The 20,375-nt window shown below is 57.6% G+C and overlaps 1 pseudogene; it reads right to left on the bottom strand.

Annotated features, from left to right (window-relative positions):
- Positions 1 to 17,922: 17,922 nt before the first annotated feature.
- LOC123392823 lies at positions 17,923 to 19,057 on the bottom strand (annotated as a pseudogene).
- Between the last annotated feature and the right edge of the window lie 1,318 nt (positions 19,058 to 20,375).

The following is a 20,375-nucleotide window of genomic DNA, read 5'->3' as shown; positions in this document are numbered from 1 at the left end:
CAAGGGAGGCCTTCAATAGATGCTGGGCAAGAGGAGGGGATCCTCTTTCTGAGACTCTTCCTGGTGGGGTCTGTGCCTCAGTTTCTCTGCCCGTGAAACGAGGTGGGGTGGGGGTGGGTCACAGGCCCACACTTGCCGTGTGATGATTTTCTGAGGCTCCCTCTGGGTTTCTGGCAAGGATCACACTCATTTCACGGTATTTGACTTCCTTGATTATCTGATTTTCCAGGGAGGAATTTTAAATCTCTGGGTTGGGGTGGCATCTGCCTGATACCCGGGCACCCGACCCATCCCACCAGCCTGAGTGCACCTGGCATCCTGGGGAGGCCCATTAAAAGGGCCCCCTCTTGGCAGATCAGGCCCTGCCCAGAGAAGCCCTTCAAGGGCTCTGTGACTCTGTGGGTTGGCCCCCTGGGGATGGGAGGAAGGTGGCCGTGATTGTCCCCCTCTCTGTCACCAAAGCCGTCAAGGCGAGCACTGGGGCTCGGGAGCCAGACAGACTGCGAGCCAAGTCTGACTCTGTCGTTTCCCATTCGGTGTGGCCCATCCTTCACTTCTGTGTGCCTCGGTCCCTCTGTTGGAACAGCAGGCACAGAGCAGCACCCCCCAGCTGAGGCTCAGGTGCTGACTCAGCGGGTTCCTGGCCCGGGGCTGACATAGTAAGTGCTCTGGAGTCAAGCGCTCTCTCTGCCTTTCTAACCACGCCCCACCCGCAGCGGCTAAGACTCAAGTCCCTGGAACCAAGAAACTAGGTCCATTCCCAGCCTTGCTCCTTAGACGGCTGCATGACCTCCCGGTGTCTGCTTCCCCATCTGCAGAATGGGGGTGATAGAGACGCCGTCTCCTGCTGCCAGTGCCAAATCAGTGTCTGCTCTCGCTGTCCCCAGCCTGGCCTCACCCTGCTCCGTGCCTGTGTTGTGATCAATACTGCGACAGCGGGCAGGAACCGCGGAGGGCGGAATCCACGGAAACCAAGTGCATTCTGCCCACCGAGCCTGCGTCTGATTTGGGTTTCCTGGCTGTGGGACCCGGGGCAAGTCGAGTTCCCTCTCTGAGCCTCAGGCTGCTCACCCGAGAAAGGCTGTTCATAATCAACCGCACTGGGCGGCTTATGGTGGGAGAGCGAGTGGCCATTGTCATTCTTACTGTTGTGACATCAGAAAGTAGAGCCATGGGGCGCCTGGGTGGCTCAGGCGGTTAAGCGGCTGCTACTGGCTCAGGTCACGCTCTCGGATGCTGGGATGGAGCCCGCGTCGGTCTCCCCGCTCAGCGGGGAGTCTGCTTCTCCCTCCCCCCCTTGGGCGTGTGCTTGGTCTCGCTCTCTCAAATAAATAAAATAAAATCTTAAAAAAAAAAACAAAAAAAAGTGAAGTAGAGCCGTTTCGCAAGAAGGGATGCGTGCAGCCTCGACCGTGAAGACGGACGAGCGAGGTCTCCTCCCTCCGGCATCTGGAAAGCGGAGGCCAGAGGGCATGGCCGGCTCGGCGGGGAGCGGGGAGCGGGGACGCTGCAGGGGGGTCTCTGAGATCGCCCCTCTTTGGGGGTCCGAGTGGGAGCAAGGCGCAGGTGCGCCCCGGCCGGCCCCGGCCGGCCCCAGCCGGCCCCGGCTCCCCCGCCCGATCTCGGGGAGCCAAACTTCCCGAGTCTCCCCGAACGCCCCTCCCAGGAAGGCCCCGCGCCAAGGCCTCCGGGGCAGGGAAGGTGCCGGAGGCGCGGAGAAGGGCAGGGACCTGCCCGAAGCCACACAGCCCCGCCCGACCCGGCGGCGCTGCTCGCGGCCCTGCGCGGACTTGCCCGACAGGGACGTGCGGGGCCTCCCGGAGGTCCGCGCCCGCGGAGCCACGGGATGAAAGGGGAATCCGCCGAAACCTGCCTCCCTCCCCGGCTCGCCCGCCCCTGCCGCAAGCGGATCTGGCTGGGGGCTCTGGGCTTTGATGTCGGCGCAGCGGCCCCCGCGCCCGGCCGGCCCGGGAGCCTCGGGGAGGCCGACTTGAAAGGGCAGCCGCGGCCGTCCGCGGCCTTACCCGGGCCCGCCCGAAGGCGGCGGAGAGCGGGGAGGAGGCGGGGGGGGGGGAGGGGCGCCGGTGGGGGGGCGGGAAGCCGGGTCCGAGAAGCGAGAGGGCGGGCTGTCCTCGGCGTTCAAGGCCCTGCCCGTGGGTGCCCCGCCTCCGCCACCCGTTGCCACGCTTCCGCTCGGCCGCTGGGTTCCTACAGAATAACCGTGGTGCCCAGGTATTGCCTCATCTCGGGCCCTAGCACTTAATGTTCCTGCTGCCGGAAACACCCTTCCTGTCTTTGACCACCCGGCCTCGGGGTCAGCTCCTCTCCCTGGGCTTCAACTCTTGGTGTGGGCTTTCCCAGAAACCGCTTCCAGCCACTCCCCGCCCCCCGCCCCCCGCCGTCTCCTTCCCAGGTCCGCCGCCTCAGCGACCCCCACAGCTGCACAGACTCCATAACCCTCCACCTGCAGACCCCTAGCTGGGAGCTCCAGGAGGGCACCCTGGCAGCCTGCCTGGACCTGGGTGGGCAGGTGCTGGGGAGAAAGGGATAACACCAGTGAATAATAAGCCCTTGGGGCGAGCCAGCGTGAGGGCGGCCGCAGAGAGAATTCCGGCTCCGAGAGTACACCGCAGGTTCCTGGTTCCCCGTATCCTTGGAATACCAAGCTGGGTGGCCCTTCTCCCTATCTCCAGGCGGGGCCTTGCCCTCACCGCACAGGACCCTTGGGATCAACCACTGACAGCCACCAGGAACCCCCAGCCTCTTGATTCCCCGCCCCCAGAGTCCCCTGACGCTGGGCAGCTCCCTCCCGAACCCTCTGCCCAGTCCGCTGATTTCCGAGGCCTCGAAGAGCTCCCTCTTCCCTCACCCCAGGCTAGATTCCATCCTAGGACTCTGGGACCCGGGCGCCTGGGAGAGGGAGCCGGCCCAGGAACCATCCTTTGGAGGTGGGGTGGGGGAGGGGCTTCCGTAAGTCAGACGCTGGAGCAAATGGGCCGGGAACCTCGCTTTGGTTCCACTGTCTCAGGAACTGAGGTTTTCACACGCAGAGCCCGTGTAACTGGCGTCACAAGCTCACGGACCCAAGGGCAGCCGCGAAAGGGGCCGTCTAGTGCCTCCCCAGGAGGAGGAGCCGGGAAGCGGGGCTCAGCAGGGGTGGAGGAGGAGGGAGCGATGCAGGGATGAATGTGCTGCCCGCAGGAGGAGCTGCCGCCTGGGTGGGCAAAGCCAGATGTGAGCTTCAGCCTCCCTTCCCCTCCTGCTCGCCAGCTCGTTTTTTTTCTGGAGACCTCAGAGCTCAGCCTTCCCAACCGTGTCTCTCCCCCACCAGCCCCCCCCCTCCCGTCGGGTACTCGGTCTGCAGCTCCCCTACCACCACTCCCGCCGCCCCAATACCTCCAATCTGCTGTCTGTGGGGTTCAGGGGTTCAGCAGGCAGAGGGGAAAGAGGAGGGCGACAGAGGGCTCTTTTTGGGGGCGGCAGGCTGAGAGCTGACCCGTCCACCCCCTCCCCCATCAAGTTTCTGGGCTGTTTTCTCCTGCTTCCTGAAGGTCTGAACTAACCTCCTCCTTAATGCCTGCCTTTAACAAACGTTTACTGCGCACCTATTATGTGCCAGCCTGTGGGAGGCTGCATTCATCATGGAGCGGGAGAAACACACAAAATGGACCCATAAATACGGGCTACGATGGGGCGCTATGATGGGCAGCTCGGAGAAAAGGCTCTAATACTGCCACAGGCATCAGGGAGGCTTCCTGGAGGAAGAGGCAAGGCTTCCTAGCAACCCGAGGCTAGGGTGGGGAAGGTGAGTGGTGGGAGGGGCCGAGGGTACGGTGAGGGGGAGGGATTGTGTGAGTGGGAGAGGGAACTGTTGGCGGCGGGGTGGGGCAGTTTGGTGCGACACGGGCCGGGGTGGTGGGGGGTGCAGGTCAGGTGGAGCAGGACCTTGTAGGACCCAGGAACCTGCAGAATCCAGCCCAAGATGCCCCCACTCTTCCTCTGAGGGGACTCAGGGGGCGGGACCCACAGGAGCTGGAAGGATTAAGTTGGGGCAGAAGAAAATCCCAGCCTGGACTTCCCACCCCTCCTGGAACGGACTGGCCTGGCAGGAGGTGAAAATGGAAAAAACTGGAAGCTAGGTTTTTACGAGGTGCTGGCAGATGCTGGCCCCAAAGTGCACGGGAAGGAGAACTCGCCTAGAACACCCTTTCTTCTGACTACCTCTTCTAGAAGACAAGAAAAGAGCCCTAAGGGCCTGAGACCCCCACCCCACCTCCTGACTTACAAGAATAAAGGTAGTAATCGGCACCATCATCATCACAGCAGACAGATATTTAGTATTGTTCTTTGAAGTCATTCACTTAATCCTCACCTTAATTCAAGGTGGGGACACTGGGGGGCAGTATTGGTCAAATCAGCGGTCCCTGGCCCCCCAGCTGATAAGTAGCAGACCTGGGATTTGAACCCAAGACTGTCTGGCTCCAGAGCTGGTGTTTCTCTATGTCGGCAGTGCTCGCTTGCACGGATTTGCTGTAGGATGAACGAGTGACCCGGTCGATTTTGCTCTTGTCTCCATGTGCCCCCTAAATGGACGGGGAGCCCCTCCATATGGGATCCCCCCTTGCCCCTGCCTGAGAACTTGGGCAGTGGCCTCCAGGGCGGAGCCTGGCCTGATCCAAGGGGACTCAGGGAGGCCACCTCCTGGAGTTTTGAAGTCACCCATGCTCCAGCCACCTCCACAGGCTCCCGACCCAGCTTCCTGCCCACTTCTCTAAGGTCCCAAGAGAGACAGGAAGGTCAGAATCAGAGACATTGGAAGAGGCTTTGCTTCTGGCTTTGAAGGAGGAAGGAGTCACAAGCCGAGGACTGTGGGCTCCTCTAGAAGCTAGAAAAAGCAAGGAAACAGATTCTCTGCTAGAGCCCACAAAAGGAACACAGCCCTTCGACACCTTGACTTTGGAACTTCTGACCTCCAGACTGTAAGAGAATAAATGTGTGCTGTTTAAGCCGCTGCGTTGGTGGTCCTTTGTTACAGCAGCGACAGGAAACGGATCCAGAGGGGCCGGAGCAGATCTTCTCCAGCTTACCCAGGTCTTAGCCAACTCTGATGTTCCAGGAAGAAAAGAAATAATATGAATGACCCTGCGCTGTAAAGGATTACAGAGCCGATGGACAGGAGGGGGAGCTTCATGAACCCCCTGGTCATCCGAGGGTCCTTGTCTGGGACTTTCCATCTCTAGTTTCCACAGGAGACAACCCCAGCCTGTCTGGTGGGAGTCTCTGTTTTGTTGAGCCAACATGTGTGTCTCTGGGCCTGCCTGGGTGCCCTGTGTGTGTCTGGCTGTGCAGGTCCTGTGAACACGGACACACCCACGGGCAGGCTTGCACGGGAATGTGAGTGCAGGTGTGTACACAGCCTGGATGAGCATTCCAAAATTCACCTTTCACCCATCACTCCCCCGCTCACTGCCTTCATTGCCCAAGGGAGAAGTTCAAATCTTCCCCAAGACCCAGCCCGGTGTGGTCGCACTGTTCCTTCTGTCTGGTTCCCATTTCCCTTCTCCTCTTCATTGACTAGCTCCTGTTCAGTCTTTGGGTCTTGGAAAGCGATCACCTCCTCCAAGGAGCCTTCCCTGACTGCCACCCATGCTGGGGTGATTGTCTCTCCCGTTTCACTACATGGTTCCTCCCTCCTGTGTCCTAGCCCTGGTCTCCGCATTACCTTGTACAATTATGGCTCGTGAGTGTCCTTCCCTCTGAGGCCATGTGTGCCCCATGGCAGGTACCCGGAATGCTGTGTCCTCCCCTGTTGCCAGCATCCAGCCCGGGGTCCAGCCCAGAGCAGGTGCTCCGAACACTTGATTGAATGAATGAATGAATGGGTGCGTGTGTCTGGATTGGGGAGCAATGAGGCTGCCATTACATACAGCTCACGCAGTTAGTGTTGGGGAGGCAGTGATTTGGCCTCGACTGTGCCTTGGAGGGGGCTGGAGCAGGGGTGGGGCCAGACTGTGCAGCTCCCGACCCCAGTCCCCTCTCCCCTGTGCTGAGTGGACTTACTGAGGCTGCTTTGTTGTTGGAAGGGGAGGGTTGAGCAGAGTGAGTGGGAAGGGGAGGGCTGCAGCTTGGGGCTGACACTCTCCTTCCTTCCTCCCTGACCTCCCTCTGACCTCCAGCTAGCGCGGGCCCCTCCACCCAATGGGGGAAGGGACAGGGGCCTCTGCCACTGTTCCTATGGGGAAGGACTTCAGGATGCCCCTCTGTGTGCATCCTTCCCTCCCCCTCCCCCTAACCCCCCAGCCTCAGTTCTGGGGCCTTGGGAGGAGCTCAGGTCAGGCCCAGAAGCAGGCAAAGCAGGCCCTGTGGGAAGGTGGGGTGAGGGCCTGGCCCTGCCTGCCCTGGTGTGACATCAGGTAGGTCACTGCACCTCTGGGACCCTTAATCCTGCGGTCCGTGCAATGGCCCAACAGCGTTTACTTGCAGTCGTGCAGCAGTTAATGAGATCATGGTTACAGAAGGCTTGACACAATGTCTGGCAACGGAAAATGCTCAGTAAGTATATTTTTGTCATCATCGGTGTCATTTCCCGGGCTCTCCCTCCCCCTCCTCCGCCCTCCCAGCCCTCAGGACCATGCCCTTTGGTGCTGGTGCACGCTGGCACAGTAGGACAGACCTGACCCGCCTTATTCACCTCTGTACTATCCCCCGCTTCTAGCACAGGGCCTGGCACCTAGTAGGTGCTCAGTAAGTGTCCAATGAATGAACCGGCAGAGTCGTGCGGGGACAAGCCAGTTCCTCTCCCTGAGCCTCCGGGTGTCCACAAACTGGAAATCTTTGAGGGCCCTCCCACTTTTAAACCCAGGCTGGGTGTTTGTGTTGCTACTCTGCTGAGTCTTGGGTCTCTCTCTCTTTTTTTTGAATATTCATGCCAGCTGTCTCTTCCCCAAGCCCTCTCTCACCTGGACACAAGCCAACCTCTTGCCTTTCTATCTGCTTCTATGCTTTGACCCTATTCTCCATCACAAGAGCAGGGCCAGGGGTCTTCAAAACACAGATCTCTGCTGAATAAAGTCAAGAGCCTTTAATGTGGCTCATGGGGCCCTGCAAAGCCCAGCCCGGGGAGGGGGGGTGCTTTCGGCCTCTTCCAGAAGTTTCGACCAGCTCCAGGACACAGGCCTTCTCTGCTTCTCTGAGCCTCCCTGTACAGGCCCTTTGCACATGCTGTTCTCACCCTCTTCACCTGGGTAACTTCTACTCATTCTCCAGACCTGCCACTCCCATTAGTGACTGCCTTCATCCCTCCCAGCATCTGTTGAGTCAGAAAGGTGTGTGTGTGTCTGTGTGTGTGTGTGTGTGTGTGTGTATAATTTATTTATTTGAGAGAGAGATAGTGCATGAGCAGGGGGAGGGGTGGAGGGAGAGGGAGAAGCATACCCCACACCAAGTACAGAGCCTGATGTGGGGCTCGATCCCAGAACCCTGAGATCATGACCTGAGCCCAAGGCAGACACTTAAAGGACTGAGCCACCCAGGTGCCCCGAATCAGCAAGTGATAGCTGCTGGAGGGGTAATAGGGTGTGTTTTCTCCGCTAGACCAAGTGGCCGGGCCGGGCTTGGTTCCCCTTTCTTTCCACCCCTACGACACAGTAGAGCTTGGCACAGAGGGGGTGCTCACATAAGGTAGGTCATGGCCAGTCTCCCTCCCCCTGCATGGGGTCTTTGAAGGTCTCTGCGGGGCACCCTGGCGCCTGAGGGGCAGGTGGCCACAGAGGAATGAGTGTGGACTGGGTGGAAGTTCATACTTGTCCTTCTGGGAATGGAGCTCCAAAGAGGCAGGTGGCGTGGGCGGCTGGGGGCGGGGTGCCCCCTGGCTGTGCTGCTCAGCCCTGCCCTCTGCCCCAAATTTCAGCCTGCTCTCAGGGGAGGTCCTGTGTTAGCCCTGACATTTTGGATAAATTCCATTCTCTGAGTTTGGCCAGGATGAATCCCAGCCGTAACCACTCACCACTGTGTGTCTTTAGGCAAAGCCTTGCTCTTCTCTGGGTCTCAGGTCCTCATATATGAAATGAAGACAACACTGGTCCCTGCTACAGGGGGCTGGGCGTCAGTGAGACCACGCACGCACCCTTCCCCCACAGTGCTCAGGATGGAGCTCAGTAGAGTATGCTGCTCAGGCAGGAGAGGGCCCAAGGGCACCAGGGGCACAGGGAGGGACAGGGTGTGGTTTCGGGGGACCCCCCCCAAAGCCACTTTGTAGCTAGCCTGCAGCAGGCATTAGGGAAGGTGCTAGAAAGAGCCTCAGAGCAGCTGTCAACAGGAGGTGCACTGAGAGAGAAAGAGAGAGAGAGAGAGAGAGAGTGTGTGTGTGTGTGTGTGTGCACTGTGAACAAGTGAGCTGGTGTGGAAGAGCCTTCAGAGGAGGGGAGGGAAGGAATGAGCTGGAAAGGCTCCGTACTACAGCTGCAGTGAAGCCAGAGGCCCCAGAGGCAGGGAGCTCCAGGGGCCTTCACAAGGGCAGTGCAATCAAAGCCTGTGTTTTGGGGGTGGGGGTGCCCTAGAGGGAGGGAGGGGTTTCCCAAACTCAGGAGAGGAGGGGAGGAGTTCTGGGCCAGAGGGTCTCCCTGGTTCCCTACCATCCCTAGCGTCGAAGGCTGGCCCTCTGCCGCCCAGGACCCCTGTTTGAATTTGGGCCCTGCCACTTGCCAGCCATGTGACCCTGGGTAAGTTCTTTGCCTTTCGAAGCCTCAGTTTCTCAGTGGTAAAAATGGGATGGTGACAGAACATACCCGTGTCTCAGTTTGCCAGGGCAGCCAGGGGTACCCCATACTGGGGGGCTTACACAACAGAAATGTATTTTCTCACAGTTCTGGAGGCTGGAAGTGCCAGATCCCGGTGTGGGCCGGTTTGGTTCCTCCCGAAGCCTCTCTCCTTGGCTGGTAGACAGCCCTCTTCTCCCAGGTCTTCCCATGCTCCTTCCTCTGTGCGTGTCTATGTCCTAATTTCCTCTTCTTAAAGGACACCAGGCGTATTGGATTGGGCCCTCCCCGCCGATGACCTCATTGAACCTTAATTTTCTCTTTAAAGACTCTCTGTCCGCAGAGAGTCACATTCTGAGCTGCTGGGGGTTACGACTTCGCCATATGGATTGGGGGGGTACCCAATGCTGTCCGTGATGCCTCTTTTGGTCTGGGTTCCCTGGAAGCAGGCTAAAGGAAGGGCCTGGGAGTTTGTTTGCAAGTATATTCCCAGGAGCAAGAGTGAGGGGTGGGGGAGGCAGGGAGTGCGGCAGGAAGGCGCAGATACAAACGTACATGATTGAGCTCGCCATTATGGAGTCTAGGTGGCCGGTCCCCCGGGACTATCTGAGATTCTTTACGAAGTATGTCTTGGGACCATGTGCCTGAAGAAGAGAGGGGGAGGCTTTTACCCCGTGGCTCTGTTCCCCCACCCCGCCATCAAGGGTTGGCCCCTAGAGTGTTGTAGCTGGGTGGCTGCTGAGTGGGTTCCTGGGCCAGGGAAGGGTGTCTCAGTTTGCCACAAGGGGTGTCCAGAAAGCCCCAGGGTGGATTAAGGGGTTTGAAGTCATGCAGGAGATGTTCTCTCTGCCCATTGTGGCACTCAGCTCAGACCCAGCACTCAGCTCAGTCCCTGTCCTCCACGGGGTCCAGGCCGTCAGAGTCCCCTTCAAGTTGCTGGCTACCTGCAGACCCCCAAAGACGTTATGCAGACAATTTGCTGCATCTGGAGTCGCTTGCCCACGCCTGAACAGTGACTCCCTTCTTTGCCTGATGAACTCTGGGACAAGGACCCCAGAGCGGTGAGATGGAGTCACCGGCTCCGAGTGCCTGGAGATCTGCCCTGTTCCGGGCTTCCTGGTTTCCCCGCTTCCCTCTCACTCCCCCCAGCCAAGGTAACCAGGACCTTTGATTCTTCAACCCAAAGCTGCAGGAGGAGAAGCTCTATTCCAACGGGGGCGGGGCAGCACTGGAAGGAACCGAGGGGGGCAATCCTGCGACCACAGCTGGTTCCTGGCACCATTCACCCCCTGTCGGTTCTGGGCCCAGCACCCCAAAACACTAGGGCACAGAGAGCCCAAGGAGCCTGCCTCGGCCACCACGGGGGCCTGAGTCCAGCCTTGACTCCCAGTCCAGTGCTCCTCCCAACACACTCCAAGAGAAAACGTGGGGGTCATGGGGAGAGGAGGGGGCTGGGACAGGGGGACACCTAATGCCCACTCCCCTCCAGAGGGCCTCACATACAGCTGGTGCGAACTAAGTACGCGCTGGTTGACTGAGCTGAATGTCTGGGTGTCTGGGTGGGTGAGTGGGGGGACAGCCGACAAACCGGAGAGCCCGTACTGTTCCGAGTCCCAGCCAGCCAGCCCCACGCACCCCTCCTTGCTTGCTAGCAATCTCCCTTTCAATTCTGCGGAGTCACTGCTCTCAACTCCTTGCCGGGTCTGTGTGCCAGGACTTTGGAGGGAAGAAAGACTGACAGAGCCTCGGAGCCTCAAGCCGCCTGACCTCGTTGAAGATGAGAAAAGCAAGGCAGGGGGAGAGCCCTGCCGCACCCCCACTCCCCCAGCAGCCTTGGGTCCCCACCCCTGCCTGGCTCACCTACCCCTGTGGGCAAGAAGCCTTAGGACTTCTCTTGTCAGATTTTGATAACCTGTTTACCTTTGCCCGGCAGGCCGTGGGGGCAGGGGGTGGGTGGGGGGAGGATGTGGTCTGCAGATGGGGTTCCCTGAGCCCCAACCAGTCATTCTGAATCCTTCCGAAGAAGTTGTAGGTGTGCTAAGGCGACCAGTGAAACTCCAGGGACAGGGCTCTGGAGCATTTCCTGACCTAGACTATGGGCTGCTCCCCGCACTACCACTCCCTCCCCTCCAGGAGTCTCTCTTCTCTCCCCTCCAGGGTCCGGAGACGGGGCCCAGTAGCCCACTTCTGTCCCCCACACATAAATGGCATAGGGCAGACCCCTACCCCTCTCTGAGCCTCCATAGCGCAGCTGGGACGGGTCAGCGACCCGAGTCCCCTCTGACCCCGACCGTCCTCGACTCCTTGGCCATCAGAACTCGGATCTTCCCTTCTCCCTCGGTCGGCAGCCCCTTTCTCTCTGGCCCCCCTCCGGCCTGCACTCGGGCTTCTCTCCGGCCCCCCTCCGAGGCCCCCCTCTGATTCCCCCGCTCACATATCCTGCTTTCTCCCTCCTCTTTCTCTCCCTCCTCCTGACCACCCTCCTCAGAGAATGCCAAGTCTGCAGGTTTCCCGCGACCTTGAGCAGCCAGCAGGTTGAGAGCAGAGCCGGGAGCTCAGAGCTTTGCAAAGGGGCCTCTCCCGCGGGAGCACTGCGCGCGCACTCCTCTCCCATCCCCTATCCTACCTGCCCTGCTCTATTTCTCCCCCACGGCATTTCCCAGCTTCTCACTGTTCCCTTAATCAGGTGTTTATCGGCCATCCCCTCGTGAGAACGTCAGTATCACGGGGGCAGAGATTTTGGTCTGTCCCCAACGCCTACAACAGACCCGGCGCACAGTAGGTGTTCAGTGGGTAACGGATGCCGATCTCCTCCCCACTGGCTAGCCCCCGAGAGCCACCATTTACGGAGCGCCTTCTGGGGAGCCACCTCTCTGTCTCTGATCCACAGCTCTGTGTGCCCAGCACTCTGTCGGGCCCCTCTGGGAAGATGGGGAAACTGAGGCTCAGAGAAGAAGGGCCCAAAGGGAAGGACGAGTCCAAGGTCACCGTGGTAAGCGCGGGGGATGGATTCGAACCCACCCGTCCAGACCTCGGCGCCTGCGCGCTCAGACCTTCCTCTGAGCAGCGCGGGTTGGCATCGCCCCCCTGCTGGGGACGGCGGGGGACCGAGGGGGCGGGGCAAGTCCTGCTCCGAGGCCTTCGGCCACGCCCCTACGCGTAGAGTGGAGAAACTGAGGCACACCCCCCCCTCCACACCCCACCCACCTCCGGCTTCCTCTAATTCCCTGGAAGCCAGGGTCCCAAACCCAAGTTGACAGTGAACGGGCCCACGCCCCCCTCCCTGGACCCTCCCCTACTCCCCCTCGCCCCGCCCCTCCCAGCCCCGGCCCGAGGCGGAGCTTAGCCCGCGCCCACCGGGAGCCGGGGAGGGAGAGAAAAATGAGTTTTCCTGCCGCCCGGTGGCGGTGTCAATTGATCGGGCGCGGGCGGGGGCCGCGCGCCGGGCTGGGGGCCTCGCTCGCAGCTGCCGGCGCACAATTATCGGGAAAAAACTGGGGCGGCTGCTGCGGTGAAATTAGTTATCGATCCCTCGGCGGGGCCGCGGGGCCGCGCTCGGCGCTGACGGCTGCACGCCCGGGCCGGGCCCGCTGGGCGGGGGCGGGGGGCGGCCTTCTCCCTTCTCTCCTGCCCCCTAGCCCCCCACGACGGCCCTCCCCCCTCCCCCCGCCGCCCTGCTCTCCTCTCCCATTCATCCCGCCGCTGTATCGACCCACGCCGGTCCGCGCGGACAGGCGCCCCCTCCCACCGCCAGCGCCCCCCACCCCCATCACCCGACCACCCCGACCACGGGCCCTGCTCCGGGGGAACCCGCGAGCTGGCTCTGAGGAAGGATGGACGCGGGGGTGGGGGGTGTGGATGGGGCGGGGTGGCTCCTGCCGAGGGAGGGCAGCAGGTGCCGAGGGTGGGAACCAGTTCTGCCCCTAGAAGACGGGCTTTGGGGCCCTGACCTCTCTGAGCCTCATCTATAAACCAGGGAGGTTCCCACATCTTGCTTATCACGAGGGTACAGTGAGAGGGTTCAAGAGAAGTGCCTGTGCTTGGCCGCTTCCTGGGAGCGCGTTGGGGGTTTATTTCGCCCTTATACCGCAAAGCCTCTAGGAGCTGTGTCATACCCCGATTTTATGGATGAGAAAACTAAGCTCAGAGAGGGGCGACGCTTTATCTATGGTCACACAGTGAGCTCGTGGCCCCAGGACTCTACAAAGCCAGCTCTCAGACGGGAGACTTTTCAGTGGTCTTCTCAGTGGGCTGCTGACATACCCCAGAGCCTGTGCTGGGGGTGTGGTCAACTCAGAACTAGGCTTGTGGGGGTGAGGAGGTTCTGAGTGTTAATCCTGACCCTCCACTCACCAGCGTGTGACCTTGGGCAAGGCCGGTCTCGGTCCCTCCCCAGGCCTCCTGCAAAGACAGGCTTAGACCTTGTGCCCCCAAGGCTCCTTCGGGCTCACCCACCTTGCCTCTGCTACCTGTCCCCTGCCTGCCTGCCATTGTCTCTTTCACCCCTCCACCTCTTGTGTGCCAGGAACTGTGCTGGACACAGTGGGCACCGCTGAAAGCATGACAGCCCCTGTCCCTGCTCTCTTGGAGCAAGATAGGTACTGAGCAAGTCATGACACAGCCACATATGGATACCTGGAGTCCAAAAGGCACTTGGTGGTCAGTCTGGGGAAGACCAGTGCGCTACTGGGCAGGGAAGAGGGTGAGGTTGGCAGGATCAGACCAGGGAGGGCTGTAGACCTACAAAGGAGGTGGGTTCCCAGTGAAGGGCTTAGAGCAGGGGAATGCCAGGGTCAAGTTCAGCCCCACAACTGGAAGCCTGACATTCAAAAATCCTGCATGGGAGTCCCGTTTCTGTTCTTGGTCTGTCTAAGCCTGTTTCCTCATCCGTAAGATGATAGTAATGATCTCCATTGCTGAAGGAGCTATGGGGTTTGGAGTGGGTTAGCCCTGTGTTCGAGTGTTGCCTTCAAGCTGTGGGACCTTGAGCCGTATCAATAAGGGGCTCAAGGGAAGGATTGGGGCAGTATAGAAATTCGAGAGCTCTGTGCCCCCTTCCTTCTGGCTTTTCTGGCTCCCAAAATGGAGAGGTGGGCTCACGATCTGGAGCAAGGTCTCCCGTCCAAGGGGAGGTGGTGGCCCCTCGGCTGGCCGGAGGGTGGGGGCTGGCTGGCAGTTCCCACCACTCATCCGTGTGGGACCCTGCTGGGACCCTGACTGATGGGAGGAGCTGAGGGTGAGGTGGCCTGGGGCAGAGGGGTCCTGAGTTGGGTGTTAGGACTGGGAGACTTGGTCAGGTCGCTGATCTTTCTGTGCCTCAGTGTCCCTTTGCTGGCTACAAGGAAAGACAAAGCTACAGAGAGACATGCTGGCCTGTGGCAACTGGGATTGCTTTAAGTCAAAACCAACTCTCATTGGCTTCTAGGGAGTGGGATATGTTCTATTTCTTGATTTGGATGCTGGCTATACAAGTGGGTTCACTTTGTAGATTCGTACAGCGGATCACCTAGGGTGTGCTTCCGTGAGTCCCAGGAGAATCAAGTCCTCACCCTGTGACCTGCCTATGGGTTCAGAGGGCACGCGGTTTGTATGTACTGGTGAGGGCCCTAGGGCCAGCTTCCCCGGGGCCTGAAGAGCACCCACTGCAGGTTCTTAGGTTCCCAGGACCCCTCATGCTAGAGGGACCACCGAGAGAGGACAAACAGTAATGCCTAAGCATCCAAACCATCTTCCCCCGAGCCAGGTAAGAAAACTGAGGCTCAGGGGCACCTGGGTGGCTCAGTTAAGCATTTGCCTTCGGCTCAGTTCCTCTCCCGGGGTCCTGGGGATCAACCCCTGCATCAGGCTCCCTGCTCAGCAGGAAACATGCTTCTCCCTCTCCCTCTGCCCCTCCCTCCTCTCCCTCTCTCAAATAAATAAATAAAATCTTTAAAAAAAAAAAAAAGAAAGAAAGAAAGAAAAAAGAAAAGAAAAGAAAACTGAGGCACAGAGAAAGCAGCAACCTCACCAGGTCCCCCAGTCCTTAGAGGCAAGATTTGAAAGGAGACCTGCCTCCCCCAGCCTCAAGGCCACGTGTTCTCTCTGTCTGCTCTCCCTCCTGCCCTATGTTTTGCCCCTCAGACAGCACCTGACTACATCAGTCCGTGTGTGGGTGAGTGGGTGAGTGTGAGTGGAAAGGAAGGGGGAGGGGGGAGGAAGGTGAAATCGAGGAGTGACCTGGCCTTGAATACCCCCTCTCCTGCAGGCTCCTGGAAGCCTTGGCCAGTGTAGTGTGCAAATGTGCATTTGTGTGTGTGTGTCCGCAGGAATGTGGGAAAGGGCCTCATGGGAGGCTTTCATAGGCAGGCAGGAATGTAGGGAGACACGTGTATATCTGTGTATGTGTGTGAGTGTGTACTGCGTCCGTGGGCATGACCATGCATGTGTGCGCGGGTTGCCGAGTCTGCGTACACATATGTGTAAGCGTGAGTACCTCCAAATACGCACGAATAACTGTGTTCCAGCCCCCAGGCACGTATGCGCTTCTGCGTGTGCACGCCTTCACACGTGTTCGTATGTGCGCCTTGCATATTTGTTTCCGCACACATCTCTGTGTGGGGGAACTCTTTGTGAATGCTTAGATGCACTGGAACGGAGGCTTCCGTGGGTGGCTGGAGTGGCATGGGTGTGTGTGACATGGTGGTGTGTGCCTGTGTGTCTGATACAGGTCGGCATGCCGGGTGCATCGTGCGCGTTGGCATACAAGGTGGGCAGGTGCCTGTGCTGTGCCTACGCACCTTTGTGGCTTGTTCCCTCCGTGCTTGCGTACGATCGTGTGTAATTCCTCTGCATGCACACGTGCCCAGGAAGCTGCTGCCTGGTACATGGGCGAGGCTGCTCGCGCTGGCGGGCCTGGGTCTGTGTTTGCCTCCGCGCTCATTCTGAGCACACACAGGGGTCATCCCACACTCACCAGGGAGCCCAGCACACCGCCAGAGGAGGCGGGTGCTTTTTGATGTTACAGTAGAGCTGAAGAGGAGAGAGAGCAGGGCTGGCCTTGGCTGCTCCTTGCTGGGTAGAGGACACTGGAGAAGGAGGCAGAAGCCAGCCAGGACTGCCCAGCTGCCCTCTGCGCCTCCCTCAGGTTGGGCTGCGTAATGGAGCCTGTGAACTCCATGACCAGCAGGTGCCCACTTCCTCCCTCCCTCTCCCTCTGCAGCTCACCCTGATCCCTAACCTAAGTCTGTGATGTCCCTCCACCCACCACAGCTTGCCTCCCTGTGCGCACACACCTACCAGCCCGCCCCAGCTCGCTCAGCCCTTTTGTGGATCCTGCACCTTTGTCCCCTGGGGTCGCTACTCACCCTGGGCATAAGTCTTCATTCTCAGAAGACGTTGGGGCCTCCCAGGGGCCTCCTCTCCCTGCTTGGAGTATCCCTCCTCCAGGACACCATGAGGACCCCCTGGCCAACATGCTGGCCTTTCCTTTCCACTCTCCTGTCTTTCCCAGGAACTGCCACTTGTCCTGGCACTGTGGTCCGCTCCGACCTGGCCACTGCTTGCATGTGAAGTTGGAAACTCAGTTATCCCCGCCTGCACCCCACCTCCTGCCCAGCTAGCCCTCTCTCTCCTGAGAAGTGCCTTCCGCTTGCCACCCTCTTCCAGACCCCTCTGTCCTACAGGTCACACCCCTCTCTGGGACTCCTCCTGTCTGTCACTTCCTGTGCAATATGGTGGGACAGTCCTGCCTTGGGCCAGCCCAGGACCTGGAGGAACCCAAGCCAGCCTCACCACCCTTCACGTGTAGGTGATGGCATTGCTATGTTAGACCAATGTAGCATGGTGACCAATGCACCCAGACTCCACACGCCTTCGGTTTCCCTGTGCTCTCTCTGTGTGTCCCATCTGCCCAGCTGACTCTCCTGGCTTTGCCTCTTGATGACCTGGGGGTGTGTCCTGGGCTCTGCCTCTGACCCCCAGCCCTCCCTGGCTGTGTCCCCCTTGGCCATGGCCTCCCAGACTTCCATCTCCACTTTGCCTTCTCAACGCCAGACCCATTGTGTCTGCTGCCACTGAGTACCCACAGCCCACACGGGGCCTTCCCACCCAGGGAAGGAAGCTGGGGCATCACCCTTGCCCCATTCTTCCTCCTCACCCTCCACATCCATCCCGTCAATTACCAAGTGTCTGTGCTTGGGGTTCATTGAGCTTCTTGGATATATGTTTTATTAAGTTTGGGAAAATTTCAGCCACTCTTTTGTCCCATATGTTTTCTGTTCTCTTTCTCCCTTCCTCTGGAACTCTAGTTACCCATATATCAGGCTGTTTGGAAAAGTTCTACAGCTCGCTGGTGCTCTTTCCATTAAAAATAATTTTTTTTTCTGCTTCATTTTGGATCATTTTCTTTTACTGCTATGTCTTCTAGCTCACTAATCTTTCCTTCTGTCTTGTCTAATCTGTCATGCATCCCATTCCGTGTACCTTTCTTTTTCAAAAAAATTTTTTAAAAATTTATTTATGACAGAGAGAGATAGCGAGAGAGGGAACACAAGCACGGGGGAGCTGGAGAGGGAGAAGCAGTTTCCCTGCTGAGCAGGGAGCTCGACATGGGGCTCGATCCCAGGATGCCAGGATCATGACCTGAGCCAAAAGCAGACGCCCAACAACTGAGCCCCATATGTATCTTTTATCTCTGACATTCTAAGTTTCAACTCTTCAAGGTCAATTTTTTTTTTAAGTCTTCATGTCTCTACTTAACGTTTTGAAAATATAGAATACAGTTATAAAAACTTTTAGAATCGTCCTCTGCTAACTCTAACATCCTATCAGTTTTGGGTCAGTTTCCACTTGATCAATTTCTTTTCTTATGGGTCATGTTTTCCACCTTCTTTGTATGTCGTGATTCTCTCTCCCTTTCTTCTTTCCCTCCCTCCTTCCCTTCCTTCCTCTCTTTTTCTTCCTTTCTTTCTAAAGATTTTTATTTATTTATTTGACAGAGAGAGATCACAAGTAGGCAGAGAGGCAGGCAGAGAGAGGGCGAAGCAGGCTCCCTGCTGAGCAGAGAGCCCAATGCGGGGCTCGATCCCAGGACCCTGAGATCATGACCTGAGCTGAAGGCAGAAGCTTAACCCACTGAGCCACCCAGATGCCCCCTCTTCCTTTCTTTCTAACAGGCCTTTAATTCCTTTTATTTTTCTTGTATAAAACATGTGGTGACCACAGCTGGAGGCTGGATCCCCTGCACAGAGACTCTGGCATGCGCCTTTACAAGATGGTCAGTGAATCCCTGATAAGGAGACTTGGTGAACACAGTCTCTTTCCAGAGATTGGGGTGAGACAGCTGTAGGTCTTGGGAATGGCATCAAAGTGGCCTTGGTGTAATTGCCCTGGGTGGCAGTGCAGTCCCTGGCTGAGGGGTAGCTGTCCTCAATACCTGTCATCATCAGTAGCTTCTTGGGCACAGAGGCTGAGACAATGCCAGTGCCTCTAATGTTGGAGATGAGGCACACCAACACAGACCCACAGCGACTGGTCACCTTACATGGGACAGTGTGGGGTTTGCCAATCTTCTTCTGCCAGTATTCTTGCTGCACAAGATGGTGGAAAGCTTGGCCAGGAAGATGACCCCACAGGTGGCAGTGGCTACCTCCTTGCAGCACTTAATACCCAGGCCAATGTGTTCATTATAATCTCTAATGGCAACAAATGCCTTGAACACAGTCTGCTGGCCAGCACGTGTCTGCTTCTGCACCAACATAGTCTTCAAAACCTCATCCTTAAAGGATTCCCCCAGGAAAAACTCAGTGATCTCAGATTCCATGATGGTCAGGGACAGGAGCTAGATCTCCAGAGACTTGATCTTTGTGACCTTGAGCCGGTGACCCAGCCCGGTGTTGGGGATCCACTCCTTGTCCTCAGCCGTGCCTCTGAGAGATCTGTGACCTTTCTTTTTTTTTATTTTTTATTTTTTTTTTTATTTTTTTATTTTTTTTTTTTTAAAGATTTTATTTATTTATTTGACAGAGAGAAATCACAAGTAGATGGAGAGGCAGGCAGAGAGAGAGAGAGAGGGAAGCAGGCTCCCTGCTGAGCAGAGAGCCCGATGCGGGACTCGATCCCAGGACCCTGAGATCACGACCTGAGCCGAAGGCAGCGGCTTAACCCACTGAGCCACCCAGGCGCCCGATCTGTGACCTTTCTGACTATGGCCTTGACTCTGGCCCTGGATGTCACTGCTAAAGCCTCCATGGAAGCCACTGGCCTCCCATTCTGGGATACCTGGGTCCTCCACACCCTCCTGGAGCACCAGCATCACCTGCCATTTGGTGTTTTCTCAGAGAAGGTGGTGTCTGGTAATTTTCTATTGGATACCAGACATCATAAATTTTGCATCTTTTCTATTCTTATAAATCTTCTTGAGCTTTGTTCTAGGAATCAGTTAGATTACTTGGGAACTAACACATCTTTCTGGGTCTCACTTTATGACTTGTTGGGTGGGTTTTAGCAACGCTCAGTCTGCGGCTGATTCTCCACCTTTGAGGCAAGACCCTCCTGAGTGCTCCACCCCCTACCCTGTGAATTGTGACTTTTCCAGTCTGGCTGGTGGGAACAAACCTGTTCTTCCATCCTTTTAGATGGTTCCTTCTCAAAAGCCACTAGCTCATGTATTTTTCTTCTGAATTTTTTGGTTGTTTCAAGTGTGATAGTAAATCTGGCCTGTTATTCCATCTTGGCCCAAAGTGATGGTCAGTCAACAAGTGTGGCAATTCTACTTCCTAATCATTCTTGAATCTGTTGACTTCTCTCCCAGTCCCTGTCATGGCTCCAGACCCCATTACCTCCCACCTGGGGTGACACCCATAGTCACCCAGGGCTAGGTCTCTGCTCCCTTAAAATCCTTTTCCATGCAGCATAGTCTGAGCTGATCAATCTATCTTTCTTTCTTCCTTCCTTTCTTTTAAAAAGTATTTTATTTATTTATTTGACACAGAGAGACACAGCGAGAGAGGAAACAGAGCAAGGCGAGTGGAAGAGGGAGAAGCAGACTTCCCACTGAGAGAGAGCCTGATGCAGGACTCAATCCAAGGATCCTGTGATTATGATCTGAGCCAAAGGCAGATGCTTAGCAACTGAGCCACCAGGTGCCCCTGGAGCTGATCTTTCTCGATTTTAGTCTGACCGTGACCTGCCCCAGCTTCTAACCTGTTTGCTCCTCCTGTCTTTGGGTTGATTTCCAGCTCCTGCCTGTGGTTCATCAGGTCTTGGTACGGCCAACCAAACGGAACTGCCTGTATTTTCCCAGGGGGCCACTCTCTCTCTGCTGGGACTTTGCTCATGCCCTTCCTCCTGCCAGGGGCTCCTGCCATCTTTCTTCTCTTCTACTTTTCCTCTAGGTCTCCACATAGGTGACACCTGCCCCAGCAAGCCCTCTCACCTCTCAGGTAGGGGAAGGTGTTTCCGGCCTCTGCAAACCTGTCCCTTAGCACGAATTGCTTTGGACCACTGCTGCCTGGGGTGACTATGTCCCCCAGGTTGGGCCTCCCTAGGGGTGAGACCTTGGCCCCTCCTGCTGAGCCCTGCCCGACAGACCTGCTGAATGAAGGAATAAGTGAAGGAATGAATGGATGAATAGAATAGAAA

The sequence above is a fragment of the Mustela putorius genome, unplaced genomic scaffold, assembly GCF_011764305.1.
Source record: "Mustela putorius furo isolate JIRA1106 unplaced genomic scaffold, ASM1176430v1.1 tig00000596_pilon_pilon_pilon, whole genome shotgun sequence".
NCBI lineage: Eukaryota > Metazoa > Chordata > Mammalia > Carnivora > Mustelidae > Mustela > Mustela putorius.
The sequence above is the reverse complement of the archived record's forward strand: the minus strand, read 5'-3'. Positions and strand labels throughout refer to the sequence as shown.